Here is a 19,603-nt window from a genome sequence, read left to right as displayed (position 1 = left end):
TGCCTCGGAGCGGCTGGGCCCGTGAGCCATGGCCGCTGAGCCTGCGCGTCCGGAGCCTGTGCTCCGCAACGGAGAGGCCACAACAGTGAGAGGCCCGCGTACCGCAAAAAAAAAAAAAAAAAAAGAACTGTACTGATTTCCAGTATGAGAGCAAAGGTCCTCTACCTGAAGATGAAAGGCGACTACTGCCGCTACCTGGCAGAGGCAGCTTCCGGCGAGAAGAAAAACAGTGTGGTCGAAGCTCCGGAGGCCGCCATGAGGGAGCCTTCGAAATCAGCAAAGAGCACATGCAGCCCACGCACCCCATCCGGCTGGGTCTGGCGCTCAACTTCTCCGTGTTCTACTATGAGACCCAGAAAGCGCCCGAGGAGCTCTGCCTCTTAGCCAAACAAGCCTCCGAAGATGCCACGGGCGAGCTGGACATACGAAACGGGGATTCCTATAAGGACGCCACGCTCATCATGCATCTGCTGTGAGACAACCTCACCCTCCGGAGGGGCGACCAGCAGGACGAGGAAGCCGGAGAAGGGCCACGCGGGCGCCTCGGCCTGACGCCCACCCCCACGCCAGCACCACCGCCCCTTCCTCGCTACAGTCACTCCGTAGCTAGTGCTGAATCTATCTGTATGGCAGCACAGCTGCTCGGATCCACTCAGATCTGCTCTCCGCTCCCCTCGGGAAGCGGTTCCGGACAAATTCATGGGCATTGCGGGACTGACGGTTTGCTGTGAGACCACGGGAGCTTCCTTTTGCGATTGTGCAGACAGGTGCGTTCTGAAGGAGGCATTTTACTCTGCCTGCCGAGCGAAGTGAAATGCAGGTGAAAGCAATGGGGAGGTTAGAACGGAGGATTAGCCGACACAGGCTGCAGTCGGTGTTTAAACAGTTCATTTAAAACAAGCTGATAGTGTTTTATTAAAGCAGTAAATCTGTGCATGCATAAATGAATTCACCCCTCCCACCTCTTTCTTCAGCTGATGGAAAACTGTTAAGGGAAGCTGAGATGGAGAGACCGCTTGCTCCTTTCCATCAGCTTAATAATAAGCCGTGTAACGTGAGGTTTCAGTAGCTCCTTGTTTTGCCCCTTTAAATTATGAGGTGCACAAGCCTTCTTTTCAGTGCGATGCATCTAAAGTTTTGATATCTGTAACTTTTTTTTTTTTGGTTACTATTGTTTAAGAATCATGGATTTATGTTTTCTAACTCTTTGGCTATAGTCCTATTATGTGTCAGCCCATGACAATCAAAATCGGTGATTATGAAATGCCAGGCTTCTAAATTAAATGTTTTGGAATTCATTGGGTAAGTAAGTGCTGCTTTGGGGGTATTTAAAAAAGAAGAAGAAGAAAATGAGATAAAAACCTTAGATGATTCAATCTAGAATGTTAATAAGATCCCTTTTGTATCTCACTGTCTCACACAGTTTATTAAAAAGTTATTTATTGTTGAAATGAGACTACAGTTGACTCTTAAACAATACAGGTTTGAACTGTGAGGGTCTACTTATACACAGGTTTTGTTCAGTAAATACATGCTACAGTACTACATGATCCTGATTGGTTGAGTCCATGGATCCGGACCCCCAGATAAGGAGGGCAGACAGTGAACTTACATGTGGATTTTGGACTGTGCAGGGGTCAGCGGCCCTAACCACCTCCCCACCCCGAGTTGCTCTGGGGTCAACTGTAGTTAGTTAAAGACTAGTTACTCTAAAAATATTGCAGATAATATGGTTCATAGAGAGATGCAATCCCTTATTTATTTTCTTGGAAGTCCCTTTTGAATTCATCCAAGAAAAAACTAATCTTTTGTTCTCTCTACACAGCTCCCCATCTAATCCTAACCTAGCTCATAGGTCAGGATTGTTCCATTCAGTAAGCCTTAAGAGAGCACATGCTTAGTGCCAGATGCCGTGACCAGTGCAGACAGCGCAAAGCTGGACAAGACATGGTCCCTGATTTCAACAAGCTCAGTCAGGTAAATCTTAACCTTTGTCTGCCAGAGATTGATGGGTACTTAACTGTCTACAATCATAATGAATCAAGAAACTGTTCAAATTCAATGATTTTCATGCTCTGACATACATATTCACATCTGTCAATTGAAATAATGTTAAATTTGAGAATGAAATATTGAGTAGGTTCTACTCAATATTTAGACGATGTGGTCTGGGAGTAGGGGTGGGAGAATAGTGAGAGAAGAGAACGGAAGAATGAACACAAAAATGGAAGAGAAGTGTCTGAAGGCTCAAGAAATTTACCAAGCAGTGGGAGGAATTAATATGTTGATCATTTTAATAGAAGACCACATCAAAAGGACAAAGAACAAAGTGTTAGGGAAACAGAATGGAAAACTGTGGGGGGGAGGGGCAATTGGGAAGGTGTTATAGGGTAAGTAGCTTTTTGACTAGGCATTGAAAGAAAAGTATGATTTTTATTACAGGTTAAATAGAAGTTCATCCATCACCACAGACACTCTCCCAGCTTTAAGCTTTAATCTTCCACTCTTCGAAAACTCTGCTTTGCCATCTTTCTTGGCAGACATCATTCTTGTTCCACTGACAAGGTCTTGAATTTCTGGCACTTAAGTACTTATAAGATTATCAGGAGGGAAGTTGCTTTTAATACCAAAATTTCTAGGTCATAATGGGATTTGGGGAAAATCCACCTGTCATGGGGGTTATTTGACTCTAAATTTATATCAGTTCAACTTTAGACCACAAACTCATTCTACATAGCTTGAAAAATAGAATCCATATATCAAATTTTATAGCTAAAAGGTACACAGCCAGCATGTGACCCAAATATCTTGAATTTAGAAATAGGAAAGCAGAAACCAAAATATGTTAAGGGAATTGCTGAAGGTCACATTGGAATTTCTGTAGAAGAAATGGTGCAAGAAATTGGGGCACAGGTGACCTCATTGTTTTCTCTCCATCCCACTCACCTTCCTTGATTTGCCTGGGTTCACCACTGATTCAAATTCCCAATTGCCAAGACACTGGACTCCATGGAAAGAGATTTGTTTGGGTGTCTTTCCTGACATTCTGTATCTAGGAATTATTGTTGACGTGATAAAGCAGGAGATCATGTCTTTCACTGGAAACTTCCCACATAAATCGAAAAATGGTTTTAACACTATCCTTGTCTTTTTTCAACCACAACTTATGTATATTTTCCTGTCAAAAGGAATATGCTTTATGCACAAATTAGCGTCTGTCTTGTTCATGATGAATCTGTGTAATCAGTATAATAACAAGAGAAATGGCTCATAATTTTTGCCTTATGTTTTTTTCAATTTGAGAAATTAAAAAGCAGTGCCAGATTGCAGTTGAGAAATATGTTTAACTCCTGCAGCCACATACAGTCTTTATGGGAAGAAAAGTTCCATCTGTTTCTTCTGTAAATGGCACTCATGAGAGAAACACCAATTCAGGAATTCCTGTGATTTTATGAACCAAGCCAAAACAAAAATATACCAATGTCCTTGAAAAGAAATGATTTTTAGTTTCTCTAGTCTGTGTCATATTCTCTGGAAAAAAAAAAGAGTGGACCAGATGATCCTAATTTCAAACAGTTTAGACCATTTTCTGAGTAATTAATATGCTTAAATATTAACAGTATCTCTATCTCAGGGGTTTTCTGCAGAGAAGTATTAAGTTGCAATATTGTGTCATATGATTCCTATATTTAGTGTTTATAATTCTCATTTAATTTTAGCAGGTAATAAAAACATTTATGTCCTAACATGTTAACATATAGTACTGATGTAGAGAAAATCATTGGCAGATGACTTTGTAGCTATGGGTAGAATTACAGTCATTTTCATAAATATTATGTGATCATTTTTATTGCTAGCCACGTATCTGCAGTACAATGACAGAAGGTAGATAGAGGCCAGAAAAATACATTAAGTCAATAGAGAGCTTTGAAAACATAAAAACTAATTAAGTCAGGATGCTAAAGAAATAGCAATATCTCCTATGAATTATATGAACATATCTAATTAATTCTTACACTCTAATGCTCTAATATATGATGAATGATTTAAAACTCTACATGTTCAAATGGAACTACAGTTTGTTCTTTGAATGAGTGAACTGTGAGACCTGATTGTGAAAAATAATTTACTGCAATCTAAGGCTGCATTGCGAAGAGTATAATATTCAGAACAAAGGAGATCAAAAGTACTCAAAGCACATCAGGAAAGGCAGAGCTCTTCTTTATATTAGAATGCCAGCTAGTAAAGATTAAAAGGATAAAATTAGAAATGCTGCACCTGCCAATATAATAACTGATGAAGGCAAGGATCATCAATAGATGCTAAAACTATAGGTATAAATCTTGGAGAACAGAGAATCATATAGTCTTAAAGTATTACCTCACATATTGTGGATTAATTACAAAGGAAAATACTGACCTTTATAAAGGAGGGTCTGGGAGCACCATCTTAAATAATGGTGATCAAATGACCAAAATGTTTGCCATCAGTAATGGGACCAACTGATACCATGCTCCTCTTAATGTGATAGAATGATATGACACAACTTTACCTATGTAATATTCTTGTGAAAATGTTTAACCTGAATTTAATAATGAAAAAGCAATCACATCAATTCAAATTGTGGAACATTCTATAAGACACCTATCCCAGAGTCTTTAAAAAAAAAAATGATCAAAGAAAAAGAAAAGTGAGAGAACTTGAAGAAGGTTAAAGAGACATAACCACCAAATGTAAACCATGGTCCTTGGTTGGACCCTGGGGCAGGGAAAAAAAGAAACACCTATAAATAACAATTGCACAGTTAGGGGTGTTTGAATGTTGACTGTATATTGTCATAACAATGTTACACTGGATGTGTTGATGGTATAGTGGTTATGTGGGAGAATGTTTTTGTTCTTATAAAATATGTGCTAATATATTTAGGGGCAATGTGTTATAATGTCAGCAACTTAATATCAAAGCTTCAGGTAAAAATTCATATATTTATATACAGACAGAAAAAAGTAAATAAGATAAAATATTAAAATTTGTGAATACAGGTGAAGAATATGCAGGTGTTCAATATAGCATTCCTTCAACTTTTCTCTAGGATTATTATATTTTTAATTGGGATAAAAAGAGTGCATCAGGAGTACTGAGTTCAATTCTAAATACCACATTTTAAAGGAGATTTCCATGTCCCAGAGAAAGGTGAAAGGATTAAATATCAAGAGGATGAGGATTGGGCTTCCCTGGTGGCGCAGTGGTTGAGAGTCTGCCTGCCAATGCAGGGGACACGGGTTCGAGCCCTGGTCTGGGAGGATCCCACGTGCTGCGGAGCAACTGGGCCCGTGAGCCACCGCTGCTGAGCCTGCGCATCTAGAGCCTGTGCTCCGCAATGGGAGAGGCTGCGATAGTGAGGGGCCCGCGCACCGCGATGAAGAGTGGCTCCCACTTGCCTCAACTAGAGAAGGCCCTCGCACAGAAACAAAGACCCAACACAGCCGAAAATTAATTAATTAAATAAATAAATAATAAAATTAAAAAAAAAAAAGAGGATGAGGATCAAGAAACAATGTCAAATAAAAAATTGGGGATTGTTCACATGCAGAAGAGAAAACTCTTCCTCTGGATGTTAAAATACAGTCATATAGAAGATGGAGTAAATTTCTTCTGTCTTTCTTCTGAAAGAATGCCTCAGACAAATGATTGAACATAACAAGCACTCTAAGACCAAAAAGAGCAGAAATCGAATGGCATTTTTGCTGACATGGGTGAGAGGTCTACTGAAAAGACCCCTTCACTCCCCTTCAACTCTAAGAGTCCATGGTTGAAATCAGAAACAGGACATAGTCTTCTGGAAGCACAGTGACACTCACTAGATAACAGCACCTCCACAGTTGTTTCAGTGCTTTCAGACCATCAGATACAGATCTGAAGCAGTACTCAGACTTCTGATTCCAAAAAACTATTTTATGTGAGGCATTTTGTTAAGCACTAGAATTCTCGAAGTGACAAGAGTGATGAGGTTTCTGCTCTTGTGGCTTTTCAGTCTAGCTCATAGTTTTGGGAAACAATGAGAACCAAGAAAATAGGTTTTTGTCCATTTTATAGGAATGTTCTCTTGTGCTTAAGGAAGAACTATAAAGGTTACCCTGAAAAGCCAGAACTTCTTTATGAAAATATTTATGAAACAGTGTTTTATCCTGTTAATATCCAAGCACATGTCTAAGGAACCTGCCCCGATGTGACTATCTTAGGAAAATAAACACCATTATTATTTACTTTTAATTTATTATATCTATTTTTTTATTACTTGGTACATGTACATACTCTAAATTTACATCAGTATGAATTAATGTGGGTTCAGTAATTCTTTTATAATTTTGCAACATAGACGTTGAGATAACTGAATGTTCTCTGCAAAAGTAAGGTTGATAATTACACTTGGCAATTATATGTTCGAAAACCAAGTACATGTTGAATATCGGTAAATGAAAAGAATGGGCTTTTTTCAATAACTTTGTCAATTTTCTGTCTCTGTAAGAGGGGATTTTGGTGGATCTTGTCCAGGATCTTCATAAAGCTGGAGCTGATCTATTGTTCAGAGTAGTCTGTGCCAGAGGAGATGGTCCTAGATTACCAAAATTGGTAGGATTTTTTTTTGAGGAAGCCTCAGGTATTGACAGAGGGAGTTATCAAATTGTGTGTAGGGGAAAAGTGGAGGGGAAAAACAGTGAGGAAGCCCTGAGCATGCTAGACCAAAGATCATGGTGAAACCATAAACTGAAAATGATTCACATGGTAAAACAAAATCAGTACAAGTGGTTCATGATTAACGCTTTGAAGGTTTGGGGTCAGGCTTTTATATGAATGAGTCTACTTGGTGAGCCTGACAGCTTAAAGGAACCAATGTCAGAGAGACCAACCTATCATTTGCTGCCAGAATCACTTTCTATATCCTTGCAGACATTAGCAAAATTTATCTTTGGCTTTCATATTTTGACTAAGGCATCTTGCATTTTCCCACAAAATCAAACTAGTTTCTTCAGGTCTTTATTTATTGGCATCTCATGCTTGTGAGAGTTGGCTCTGGTCTTTCATCCTCAGCCTTGGGAAAATTGTTGCTTATTCACCCTTAACTACTCAGTTCAATACAATAGGGAACACTAGCCAGGCCCTTCACAGTAAGTACGCGGATTGTGAAACTATGATAATTTATGCCCGTAAGACCTTGTTTTGTTATTATTTATCAGTTAACTCAAAATAACTTACAAAATAAGTGATTTATTATCAGACACAACAAGAAATCAGAGTTAGTCTCAGTTAGTGGTTCCAGGATTGTTGTTTTATGGCCCAATGCCATACTTAGAGACACGGCTCTTTTTCTTCAGATTTGTCTCCTGTGGTGACAAGTGTCTGTATTAGTTTCAAACTTCATATTCTGACATAGCATATAAAAACCAGAAGAGACCATTGTATCCTCACACAGGATGTCCCAGAATCCCCACAGCAAATTTCCTCTCAAAGCTGTCTCATGGACCAGGATGGAATGAAGTGATCTTTTCTAAACCAACCATGGCAAGGGTAATAGAATTGCTCCTATTGAGTCAGACCAACCAAGATTTAATCCCTGAGGCTGGGGAGCACCGAGGCCTTAAGTGATTCATGAGACATCCAGAAAAACAAAGTGAGGATTTAGATGGCAAGGAATAATTGAAGAGGAAATGTACTTGAAGGGGCAACCAGCTGGGTCAGGGACATATTCTTTCTGTGTGAAATCTCTTATCTTCCTTGACTTCCTGTAGAAGTCTTACTCTTCTTTCAAGATTTCTCCTTTGGGAAGCTTCCCTAAACCTATAGGCTAAGTTAGTTACTCTCCTCTGTGCTCAGACAGCATCTCCTACAAAGCTACCTCCTCGTAGAACTTAGCACCCAGGATCGTGTTGACCACATCTGTTACCTCCGTTAGGACCACGAGGACCTCTTAATAGGAATCCCCTTACTCTACTCTGCAGGCCAGCACCTATCCATACTGTGGCTATTGTATGTTCCTTGTGAGTATTTACAGAAGAGCGGGAGAGGAAGAAACAGCAAGAAGAAATAAAAGAGGAAGAAGGGGGCTTCCCTGGTGGCGCAGTGGTTGAGAGTCCGCCTGCCGATGCAGGGGATGCGGGTTCGTGCCCCGGTCTGGGAAGATCTCACATGCCGCGGAGCGGCTGGGCCCGTGAGCCATGGCCGCTGAACCTGCGCATCCGGAGCCTGTGCTCCGCGATGGGAGAGGCCACAGCAGTGAGAGGCCTGTGTACTGCAAAAAAAAAAAAAAAAAAAAAAAAAAAAAAGTGGTACTTATGGAAGAATGTTTAAGATACTATGTTAATACAGTAGTTGTTAGGATTGTGATAAAAAGATGTTAGAAAAAAAAAAACAGTATGAAAGCAAGACCATGAGATATTTGGAGAGGGCAACCAAAGCACAAAAACCTTTCTTAATGTTTGCTCTTTCGGGAACAAATAGTACAGCCTCTGGCCCGTCTTACTCCCAACACCCCTCCCCCTACATAAGGTTAACCCTTGCTGGGCTTCTTGTTCCCTAAGAGCAACTCATTCAGTAAATATCCATGTGCCTACCATGTGCCCAGCACTGTTCTAGACAGTTGGGATGCATCAGTGAATGAAACAGAGGAAGTTTGCTCCTCTTGAGGGATTTATATTCTAGCAGGGGGCAGTGAGTTGGGGAAGCAGTAAGAGAGCTGCATCACACTCAAACTGCAGTTGTATCTTTGGAGATAGACGAAAAAACAGCATTAATTTCCAAGAAGAGATATACCTATTCTCATTACCTGGGCTCAGATAAAAGACATTCAAGGGACCCATCAGCACTCAACCAGTGAAGAAGTCTGCCAGCTAAGACTATAGGGAACCCATTCGTTATATTTTCTAACTTTCTATTAGGCTTCCCTGGACATGTAAAACAGATACGGTCATGAGCGCTAAGATATTGCCAAGTATACAACTGAGAAAGGAGAGGCAGAAAAAGGCAAAGGAAGAAATAAGGTAGTAAAAAAAAAAGAAAAGCAGATAGAGCAAGCCCACTTAGCCCTGTGGAAGATGGTATTCGGATAAACTTAGTGTGAGATTTAAACTACTATGTGTAGCTATCTGGAGGAATACCTAAAAAGAGTCTTCTTAAATTTTTTTTTTATTTATTTTTGGCCACACTGCATGGCTTGCAGGATCTTAATTCCCTGACCAGGGATCTAACCCAAGCCCCCTGCAGTGGAAACACGGAGTCCTAACCACTGGACTGCCAGGGAATTCCCAAGAGTCTTTAACTGATGGTTTCCTGAAGACCACAAAAGGAATCCACTGAAATGGATAACTACTACTAGTTCTTTTTTTTTTTTTTTTAGATGTTGGGGGTAGGAGTTTTATTAATTAATTAATTAATTTTTGCTGTGTTGGGTCTTCGTTTCTGTGCGAGGGCTATCTCTTGTTGTGGCAAGCGGGGGCCACTCTTCATTGTGGTCTGCGGGCCTCTCACTGTCGTGGCCTCTCTTGTTGTGGAGCACAGGCTCCAGGTGCGCAGGCTCAGTAGTTGTGGCTCACAGGCCTAGTTGCTCCGTGGCATGTGGGATCCTCCTGGACCAGGGCTCGAACCCGTGTCCCCTGCATTAGCAGGCAGATTCTCAACCACTGCGCCACCAGGGAAGCCCCTACTAGTTCTTAATGTGATGACTATACGTAGAAAGCCATATACATGATATTTAAACATAACTTCAGCATGGTTTTATATAAAGAAATTATAAATATTGTAAGCTGCACTTTGAAATGAATTTCTAATTCCTCCTCACTAGCTCACTATCTAAGTGATTTGGTCTGCTCTGGACAGAACAGATTTTTCTCCTTGCTGTGTTGTGTGGTATTTCTCAACTCTATTGCTAGGAAAGCCCTGCCCAGTGCCCACTGCTGGTTGCTTACTACTAGGGACCAACTTTTGATTTCTATGGCCTTGAAGCTCTCTTTTTCTATATCATGTTCATGACCAGGTGCCTTTCATTTAGCTTATGCTCAGCCAGTCTTTTTGACTGGAAGGGTAATGGAGACCAAGCCCAGCCTGAAGATCTGTCTCTTCCTGAAAAATAGATTCCATTCACACTCCATATATTCCTCCATCAAATATCTCTTCTAGCTACTTCTTCCCTCTTTAGCATGACCATCACCATATAAAGAACAGGATAATCCTGAACTTGGTTGATTCTGAGTACAACGCCGCATAGGGACAAACAAGAGGCTGATATTAGAAACACAGCAACTTGAAATTTAGATGTGAGAGACCAAAAAACATAGAGGTAAGGAAACAAGGCAGGAATAATCTACATTCACAAATAATGGAATTTAATAAGAAATTTCATCTCATGTTGCTAGAAAGCCATTTAAACTAAAATTTTCATTTTTAATGATTTAACATTTTGTTCAATTACAGTGTTACAGAGTGTAATATTTTAACAAATAGTATATCAGTAGAGTAAAAATTCAGTAGCTTGTTCCCATGGGTAAAAGATATAGCCTTTCATATTCTCCCTAATATTTTAGCTGGAAGTTAAAGCAGTAAAGTCTAACAGATTAAAAAGAGAAAAAGTAAAAGTAGTGCCATCCATCGAGGGCTTATGGTGTGCCATAAGCACTGTACTAAAATATTAATACATTACCTCACTTTTCCTCATAATCATCCTATGTGGTAACAATAATTAATTTTATGGATGCAGAAACTGAGTCCTAAAAAGTAAAATGCCCATGATGACAAATCTCCTAAGGGAAAGAGCTAGGCTTTGCACCTGGCTGTCTAATTCCAAGGCCATGCTACCGATGACAAGCTGTACTAAAGGTGGAAATTGGAAGTCTAAAAAGCTGGCTTCCACCTGAAGCAAATCTCCCCATTCAGATTGTAGCTCATTTGTGCCACGAGCACTCTGACATCTGTAGCTGAACTTGAGGTGTTCTCTGTTTGTCATACATTTCCCTTTGCAGTCAACTTGACAGTCAGTGGAAACCATCCAATGTGAATGATGTCTTGCCATTGAGTCCAGCATGTTGCCAAGCACACAGTGGGAAACAGACTAAGCTGGAAGAGGCTGAATTATGCATCAAAATCCTCAGTCTGTGGACTTTTAGAAACAGTTTGTTTGCTAGGAGAGCTTTCTGTTCTGTCACTTATTTGTTCGTGCCGGAATCAAGGTGGTGCCCTACATTGCAGGCTGCAAAACAACAGATGATGCTGTGTCGGTCACTGTGGAAACCAGAGTTCTAAGATGAAAGAACCTCTTGGCATTGCTGTATGAGCGCACTTCCAACAGTGGACTATCTGTCCCTTATAGAAGTCTGATTCCCCCAAATTACTTAAAGAACTCCAATTTTAAAATGTCAGTTTTCCAACGTGCTAATGTTTAACATATTTTTGAAGAACTTGTCAGCAGAATAATAAGCTCCTAAAGATGGCCATGTCCTAAGTCCTGGAACCTGTGAATATGTCACCTCACATGGCAAAGGGGAATTAAGCTCAAAGATGGAAGATTGCTAATTAGCTAATCTTAAAATAGAGAAATTATTCTGGATTATCTGGGTGGGCCCAGTGTAATCACAAGGGTCCTTAAATGTAGGAAAGGGAGGCAGAAGAAAAGTCAGAGTGATGTGGTGGGAGAAGAACTCAACTCATTGTTCTTGGCTTTGAGGACAGAGGAGGAAGGCCACCAGCCGTGGAATGTGGGTGGCATCTAGAAGCTTAAAAGGGCAAGGAAATGGAGTCTCCCCCAGGGCCTCCAGGAGGAATGCAGCCCTGCCAATACCTTGTTTTAGCCCAGCGAGACCTCCGTCAGACTTCTCACCGACAGAACTGTAAGAGAAGAAATTGGTGCTGTTTTCAGCCACTGAGTTTGTGGTCACATGTTACAGCCGCAGTAGGTAGCCAATATGCTGCTAAAAGATAGTATTAGTGAATACTTGAGGACCTGTGATTTTGTGAATTTAGAAGTTGTTTCTGGGCCAAGACAGCTCCATGGATAGAAGCAGGCACAGGTGTACCAAGGTGAGGACAAAACAGAGCACAACTGTGGGATTAAACAGCACTTCAAAAGCTGATTGGAGGTGTAAGAGCGTGGCTTACTCGTTCATGTTACCAGTGTCAGTTACCTGAGGGAATTTCTAAACTTAATGTGGATTCGTTACATTTGAAGTATGGAAATAATGGATCTGGGTTCTAGTGGGTTGTGAGCTTATAAGAGAAAAAAATAATGGCAAATCATCAAAGGGAAAATATAAATTTTCAGTATTCTTGCAAACTTTTACTCTACTTCCTCTATCTATATGATATAGAAAATATTACTATATTAATTTCCCAGGTTCTTGGGGAGTGTTGTATAATTCATAATGTGAAGCCAAGGAGACTCACACAGAATTTAGTGTATCCTAAAGTAGTAAACTTAAACTAATATTAATTTTTTCTCAGTTGATAATTTTTGAGTGCCCACCACATTTAAGATACTGACCTATGTGATATGGAATATAAACATATATTGCTTCCATTTCTCAGGGAATTAATAATCTAAAATATGTATATATATAGAGAGAAAACACACACACACAAGCAATTATATGATAAGATAGAAAGTAAAAAAAGATATAAAGGATATAGATAAAATCCATAATAGGTTACAATACAGTGAACAACTATATTTGCTGCACAGAGCCATGTTTCAAAGACAATATTTAGCCCTCTGCAGCTAGGTACTATATATATTCCCTATTTTAAGATTAAGAAAATCAGACTCAGAAAAGTGACTTGCTCAAGGGTCAAATGGCTAGGTGGTGACTCTGACAAATTGCTTATCCTAAAAAAAAGTTGGTTTTAATACTCCCAGCTATGTACCTGGTAGTGGTCTCAATGTTTTACATCCTTATCACAACTTATGAAGTAGGTCCTTCTTATTACTCCCATTTTACAGGTGACAAAACAGAGGCACAAAGAGATTAAGTCTCCTCCCCAAAATCACACAGTAAGTGGCAGGGTTTATGACCAAAGCCCAGGTATCCTGGCTCTCCAGTCCTTTGCTTAACTACTGTCCACACAAACTCTTTGTAATGATTCTTCCCTAATGAACACTGAGGGTTTCCCTATAAACCTGTTTTAAAGTGGAGCCTAAAACACTGCCTGATAGGGAACCATAGAATTTGTCGTTTTTATGGATGTGAATTAATATTATACTATTTTGTTTGAGGAGAGTGTTCAAACAGAAAAGAATCTCTAGTGAAGTCGTAAAGAGTAATTGCTATATTTGCGACAAGAGCCTGAGGCTCACTGTGACTTCTGCCATGACTTCCATGGAAAGAAGCCAAGACTTAAGTCATTAATTCTAAAATTCCTAAAGGTTAGGGAATCCTCTCATTAATTTTCTTGGTGTTGTATTAATACTATATAAAACTATGGTTACTTGCTTTATTCATAACTTATTAAAACAAAGCACTTTTGCGTGAACGTCCTTCTCCTTTCATTTAGTTCTTAACATTTCTTTGAATTGCCCTCCAAACACACCTGTAGATTCCGAGAATGGGACAGTTGACTAAACAACAAAATATGTGACAAAAAATTTGAGTGAGAAATTCTCTATGTGTCTATTTCTTCAATTCAGGCCAGTATTATTTTCATCTATTTGCATTTCCCAGCCTTGAGAAAATGTTACAGTGTTTTGGCAAAGAGATAATGGGATTTTTCTGGAAGAACTGGAGGGAAAGAACTCATCTCTCTTTATTTGGCAATCTGTGGTTAATTAGGTATTTGTCAGTGAAATATGACAGTAAGGGAGCCCTGCCTTTTTTATAAGACTGGTTTTGTATTGGGCTTTTGGTGTGAGATTATTTTATAATTATTTCTTTCCTCAGAATGGATAGAAATCCAAACTTTTATTCTCAATTTAACCTAAAGTTTTGGCCTACAAGCTATGCGTTTTACTCTCAGCTCCAATTTGCTATGGAATAATAATATGGACATGGTAAGTAGTATAATTGGGCGTGAATGAACAAGGTAAATAGTCAGAAGGATCCATTGTTGGATTGGCTCTTGGCACCCATGTCCTTATTTAATCCTCATATAATCCCATTTTGTAGGTAAAGAAACTTAAACTCACAGAAATTGAAAAATTTGCCCAAGTTCACCTTGGCAGTAATCAAAGTTCTATTCATCTGGCTCCAGATGAATCTTTAAAATTACTGTGTGTTCCAGGTACTGTTTAGCAATATTCAATTAAAACACAGCAAAAGTATAATTGGGGGTTGTATTTTAAACTATTGAGTTTACATCTGAATTAAGTTTAGATTCTACTCATTACTTGTATGATATTGGACTAATCAATCTCAGCCTCAGTTTCCTTACTTGTAAGGTGGGAACAATATTACCTATTTGCAGTTTCTGTGAGAATGTTAGAGATAATATACTTGAAATGCCCAACATCATGCCTGATATACAGCATAGATATAGATAGCTATTAATAGATAGTAGCTATTATTATTAATTTATAAAATGCTTTTTATTTTGTTTCAAATATGCATAAAATATTCAATAAGAAAAAAATGTTTGCCCCCTTTACAAATATATCTGTGTGAGGGAGAGCTGTCAGTGAATTGCTAAATGCATCAAGTTGCAGAGATACACATAACTGTGGTAGCACGTGCAAAGTAATTTAAGGACACTGCAAAGAAAGAAGGAATCACGTACCCCATGCCTGTGTGCACAGGCCCATGCCAGGATCATACAATAGTAGGTAACAAGACTAACCCACTTGTAGGGTTAGTCTTTCGGGGTTCATATTGGCTCAGGCATGTGGGTGGAAGTAAAACGGGAGATTAAAGTCTCCCAAAATCTACAGCATGGTTGGGGGTAGTATTAGGGTCAATAAGGCTGACTCACAGAAACATAACTGACCCTGCCATGGAATCCAACATGATCTTCTTTGGTTTCCCAAGATGAAAGAGCCATATTCCAAAAAGACTGCACCAATTTATATCTGAACTAGTAGTCCATGGACTGCCTATTTTGCTAAATTCCAGCAAACCTTAAAAACAATTTTTTTTTTCCTCAAAGAGTTTTTTTGGTTCCTTACCAAGCTGATGCCAAAATAAAAGACAGGAGTGACACTTACCTCTGATGAATTAAGAAATTAATTGGTCTGGGCTCTCAAAAACCTGAGCTAGCAGGGAAGTCAAAAATAAACAAATAAATAATGAGACAAATCATGATAGCAAGCCTATCACTACAGACCAAAGTAAAGCTGCAGCTGCTGGGACTACTGTTTGTGCTTTAGGAGGCTTCTGAAAATAAGAAAGGGGAAAAAATCAGGATTCATTATGACATTTCTTTTTTTCTTTTATTGAAGTATAGTTGATTTACAGTGTTGTGTTAGTTTCAAGTGTATAGCAAAGTGATTCAGTGATACATATATAATAAATGCATATACAGTATATATTCATTTTCAGATACTTTTTCATTATAGGTTATTACATGATATTGAATATAGTTCCCTGTGCTATACAGTAGGTCCTTGTTGTTAATTTTATTTACTTATTTAAAAATTTTTTATTTTATATTGGAGCATAGTGATTAACAATGTTGTGTTAGTTTGGTAGTTAGTTTGTGTTGTAGGTATACAGCAGAGTAATTCAGTTATACATATACATGTATCTATTCTTTTTCAAATTCTTTTCCCATTTAGGTTATTACGTAATATTGAGCAGAGTTCCCTGTGCTATACAGTAGGTCCTTGGTGGTTATCTATTTTAAATACAGTAGTGTGTATATGTCAATCCCAAACTCCTAATTTATCCCCCCTGCTTTCCCCTTTGGTAACTGTAAGTTTGTTTTCATGTCTGTAAGTCTGTTTCTGTTTTGCAAATAAGTTCATTTGTATCATTTTTTTAGATTCAACATATAAATGATATATGATATTTCTTTCTCTGTCTGACTTACTTAATATGATAATCTCTAGGTGCATTCATGTTGCTGCAAATGGCATTATTTCATTCTTGTTTAGGCTGAGTAATATGCCACTGTATATATTACCACATCCTCTTTTTCCATTCCTCTGTTGATAGACATTTAGGTTGCTTCCATATCTTGGCTATTGGAAATAGTGCTGCTATGAACATTGGGGTGCATGTGTCTTTTCAAATTAAAGTTTTCTCCCGGTACATGCCCAGGAGTGGGATTGCTGGATCAAATGGTAACTCTATTATTAGTTTGCTAAGGAACCTCCATACTGTTCTCTATAGTGGCTACCCCAATTTACATTCCCACCAACAGTGTAGGAGGGTTCCTTTTTCTCCACACCCTCTCCAGCATTTATTATTTGTAGACTTTTTAATGATGACCATTTTGACTGGTGTGAGGTGATAACTCATTGTAGAAAACACTCGGGATTCATTATGATATTTCTACTTAGCCTTGAAGTGATCCTGAGTGTAATGGAGGTGACCTCTTAAAAACATAGATTTCAAGGCCCAACACTAAAGATTCTGACCTGAATTTTTAACAAAACCCCAGGTGGTTCTGAGGCAGGTAGTTTTCAGAGCACATGTTGAGGAACGTGGGCCCCTGGCCTCAACTCTGGCTACACATTGAACTAACAGGGGAGCTTTTAAAACCTCAGATGGCCTAGGGACACCAATGGAGGGACTTGCAAAGTAATGAAAGGAATGTAATTTTTCAACATATTTTTGAAACTTATGAAATGCTTTAGGAGCATTCAGGACCTTGCAGTGAATTTCATGCTACTTATGTTTCAGTTATTAGAAAGTTGTGATTAACATAAAATTCGAGATATGTAGATTTTATGACATTCTCTACTTTTTATTTTACTAAAACAAGAGAAGGAACAAAGTAAACTTCCCAAACTATTTGTGAAGAACCTGATAAATATCAGGTTTTGTGAGAAGTTCCTCACTGAAATATAAATAAATAAGTTTTATTGCTTTTCTGATAGAGTCTCTTTGCACACTTAGGATAAAATTTTATTGTTGTTATTATGGAGTTATGTCCACAATATGTCCCTGAGTTTGGACCCAGGAAAAGCTTTTGAATTCTGATAGCATGTATTTATGCCTCTTTTCTAGTATTAGAATTAGAGATTGTTCACTTAATTATTTTAACAACTTACTTGTAGAAGGCTTAACTCTTCAAGGTTCGAACCTACTTCATTAATAGTTATCTCTTAGATAAATGAACCATAAAACATTGACAAGTAATTTTTTTTTTTTTTTTTTTGCGGTACACGGGCCTCTCACTGTTGTGGCCTCTCCCGTTGCAGAACACAGGCTCCAGACGTGCAGGCTCAGCAGCCATGGCTCACGGGCCCAGCCGCTCCGCGGCATGTGGGATCTTCCCGGACCGGGGCACGAACCCGTGTCCTCTGCATCGGCAGGCGGACTCTCAGCCACTGCGCCACCAGGGAAGCCCTAGAGTAATTTTTATAAGTGATAAATTTTGGTTCTACCACTATCAGTTGCTCGAAAGTTTAATGGCAGGCTTGTCATTTCTCCCAGAGTTTCATTAGATGGATATTGTCAGAAAGGTATTTACCAGCACTGACATGTTTACACAATCAATAGTGGTTATGAAGAGCTGCTTTCTTCTGGAAGTGAAAGTAAAATATGAGTGTCATTTTGTTTGTCACATGCCTTGAGTCAGTGATCTGGGTCTTCCTGAACTAGCTAGCTATGCTATTTGTCACCCACAGGCAGGCAGAGAATTTGATAAATGACAGCAAATGACATAGATTAAAGTGATGGACAAGCAGGTAAGACTTTCAGTATGTTTCTAGAAAATAATAAAGTCTATGGCCACAGGATAGGAAAAGGGTTAGTTTAAGTAGCACATGATGAGTGGTAAAAATAAAGTTTGGGGAATCACGTGTCACCTTGTCTTTATTTTAAACAATAAATAAAAAATTAACACATGTAATTCTGTAGGAGAGTCACTTCACTCAGAGGATTTGCGGTTGAAACTGGTTATTCCTATATCTCAGTGCTCTGTAAAGCAACTGGCTTGGGTTATATTTGCCCTAATTTAGGGTCCTTTAGTTCTGCTCAGTGACTTTAAGAATGTGACTCATTAAATCAAAACTTGGAAGCTTAAAAGAGATGATAAACCTCAGTTGGATAAGCATTTTTACCTACATATTTGTGAGCTTAATACAGATAAGCGTATATTTTCATATTAGGTGATACTAAATTTGTTCTTGTTTGAAAGCAAAAATACAACAAGAAGTGCTGCATTTAGAGGCAACTATCATTGTTGGTTTGGAAGCTTACAGTATCTGAGTTCCCCTAGAATGCAAGATAGGGACTTTGTTTTATTCACAGCTTTTTCCCAAGAATATAAAAGAGTCCCTACCTCAGAGTAGGCACTCTGTTGTATGATGAATATTTATCCACTGATAAACAGACTCTAACACTAAGTATTTACCACATTTTAACAATATGCTACCTTTTGTGCCAAAAGGGAGGAAAATAATAACACATATTTGTGGGAAAAAATGGGAAGTAGAAAGGCAGGTGTTGCAAGCTGAGGGAAAAGTATGTGCAAACAGGCCCTGATAGAAAAATTTTAAAGATCTCCAGGGGAATGAAAAGTTGGGTACAAAAAGGAAAGCCATTATATTGATAATATAGTTCAGCTGTTAGTAGTCATAACAGTGTAAACACAACATGTTGATCTACCCAAAGTTACAGTATGACAATTAGAAGAGTGGTTAATGAGAAGGATGTCTGCTTGTGGTGTGGGAAGACGTTGATAGAAAATCTTCCTTGGTAGAAAATCAAGTGGTAAAGCCCCAAACTGAGTCAGGAAGTAACAATACAAGCATGAAATTTTAAAACATGGAAAGAAATCCCAAAATAATTAGATAAGAGACATAAAAGTGGTTGCCAGTGAGGAGGAGAGAATAGTGGGACTGCTGGTTTTATATGTATATGTGTTGTTTGGTTGATTTTATAATAAAAGATACAGAAGTTCTTCAGAAAACCGGAATTACAAGGAATATCACATCAAAGCTAGTGGAATGGCGACATCATCCTAGGACCAAGTTCTGGTCATCTGACATTCATATGACCTGTGGCTGCACTGAGGAATCTTTTTTTATTAGTATCTCCATCTTGTCTATTTATTTTTAAATTCTTATTTTATATTGGAACACAGTTGATTTACAATGTTGTGTTAGTTGCAGGTGTACAGCAAAGTGATCCAGTTTTACATATGCATATATTACTCTTTTTCAGATTCTTTTCCCATATAGGTTTTTACAGAATGTTGAGTAGAGTTCCCTGTGCTATATAGTAGGTCCTTTTGATTATCTATATTATATATATTGTAGGGGGTATATGTTAATCCCAACCTCCTAATTTATCCCTGCACCACACTTTTCCACTTTGGTGACCATAAGTTTGTTTCCTAAGTTTGTTGAGTCTCTTTCTGTTTTGTAAATAAGTTCATTTGTATCATTTTTTAGATTCCACATATAAGCGATATGATAAGATATTTGTCTTTCTCTGTCTGATTTACTTCACTTAGTATGATAATC

General features: G+C 38.6%; 1 pseudogene across 1 annotated transcript in view; it reads left to right on the top strand.

Moving 5' to 3' along the window:
* The window catches only part of LOC308617979 (14-3-3 protein eta-like), a 29,928-nt pseudogene extending 29,197 nt beyond the window's left edge, over nt 1-731 (top strand). Inside the window, exon 3 of the transcript in view lies at nt 152-731. The product of the transcript in view is annotated as a 14-3-3 protein eta-like (transcript). The remainder of the gene's footprint in view (nt 1-151) is intronic.
* The last annotated feature ends 18,872 nt before the right edge of the window (nt 732-19,603 follow it).

Source organism: Mesoplodon bidens, assembly GCF_964165515.1.
Source record: "Mesoplodon bidens genome assembly, chromosome: 5".
Taxonomy (NCBI): Eukaryota; Metazoa; Chordata; class Mammalia; order Artiodactyla; family Ziphiidae; genus Mesoplodon; species Mesoplodon bidens.
Note: the sequence above shows the minus strand (reverse complement) of the source record. Positions and strands in the feature narration are given on the sequence as shown.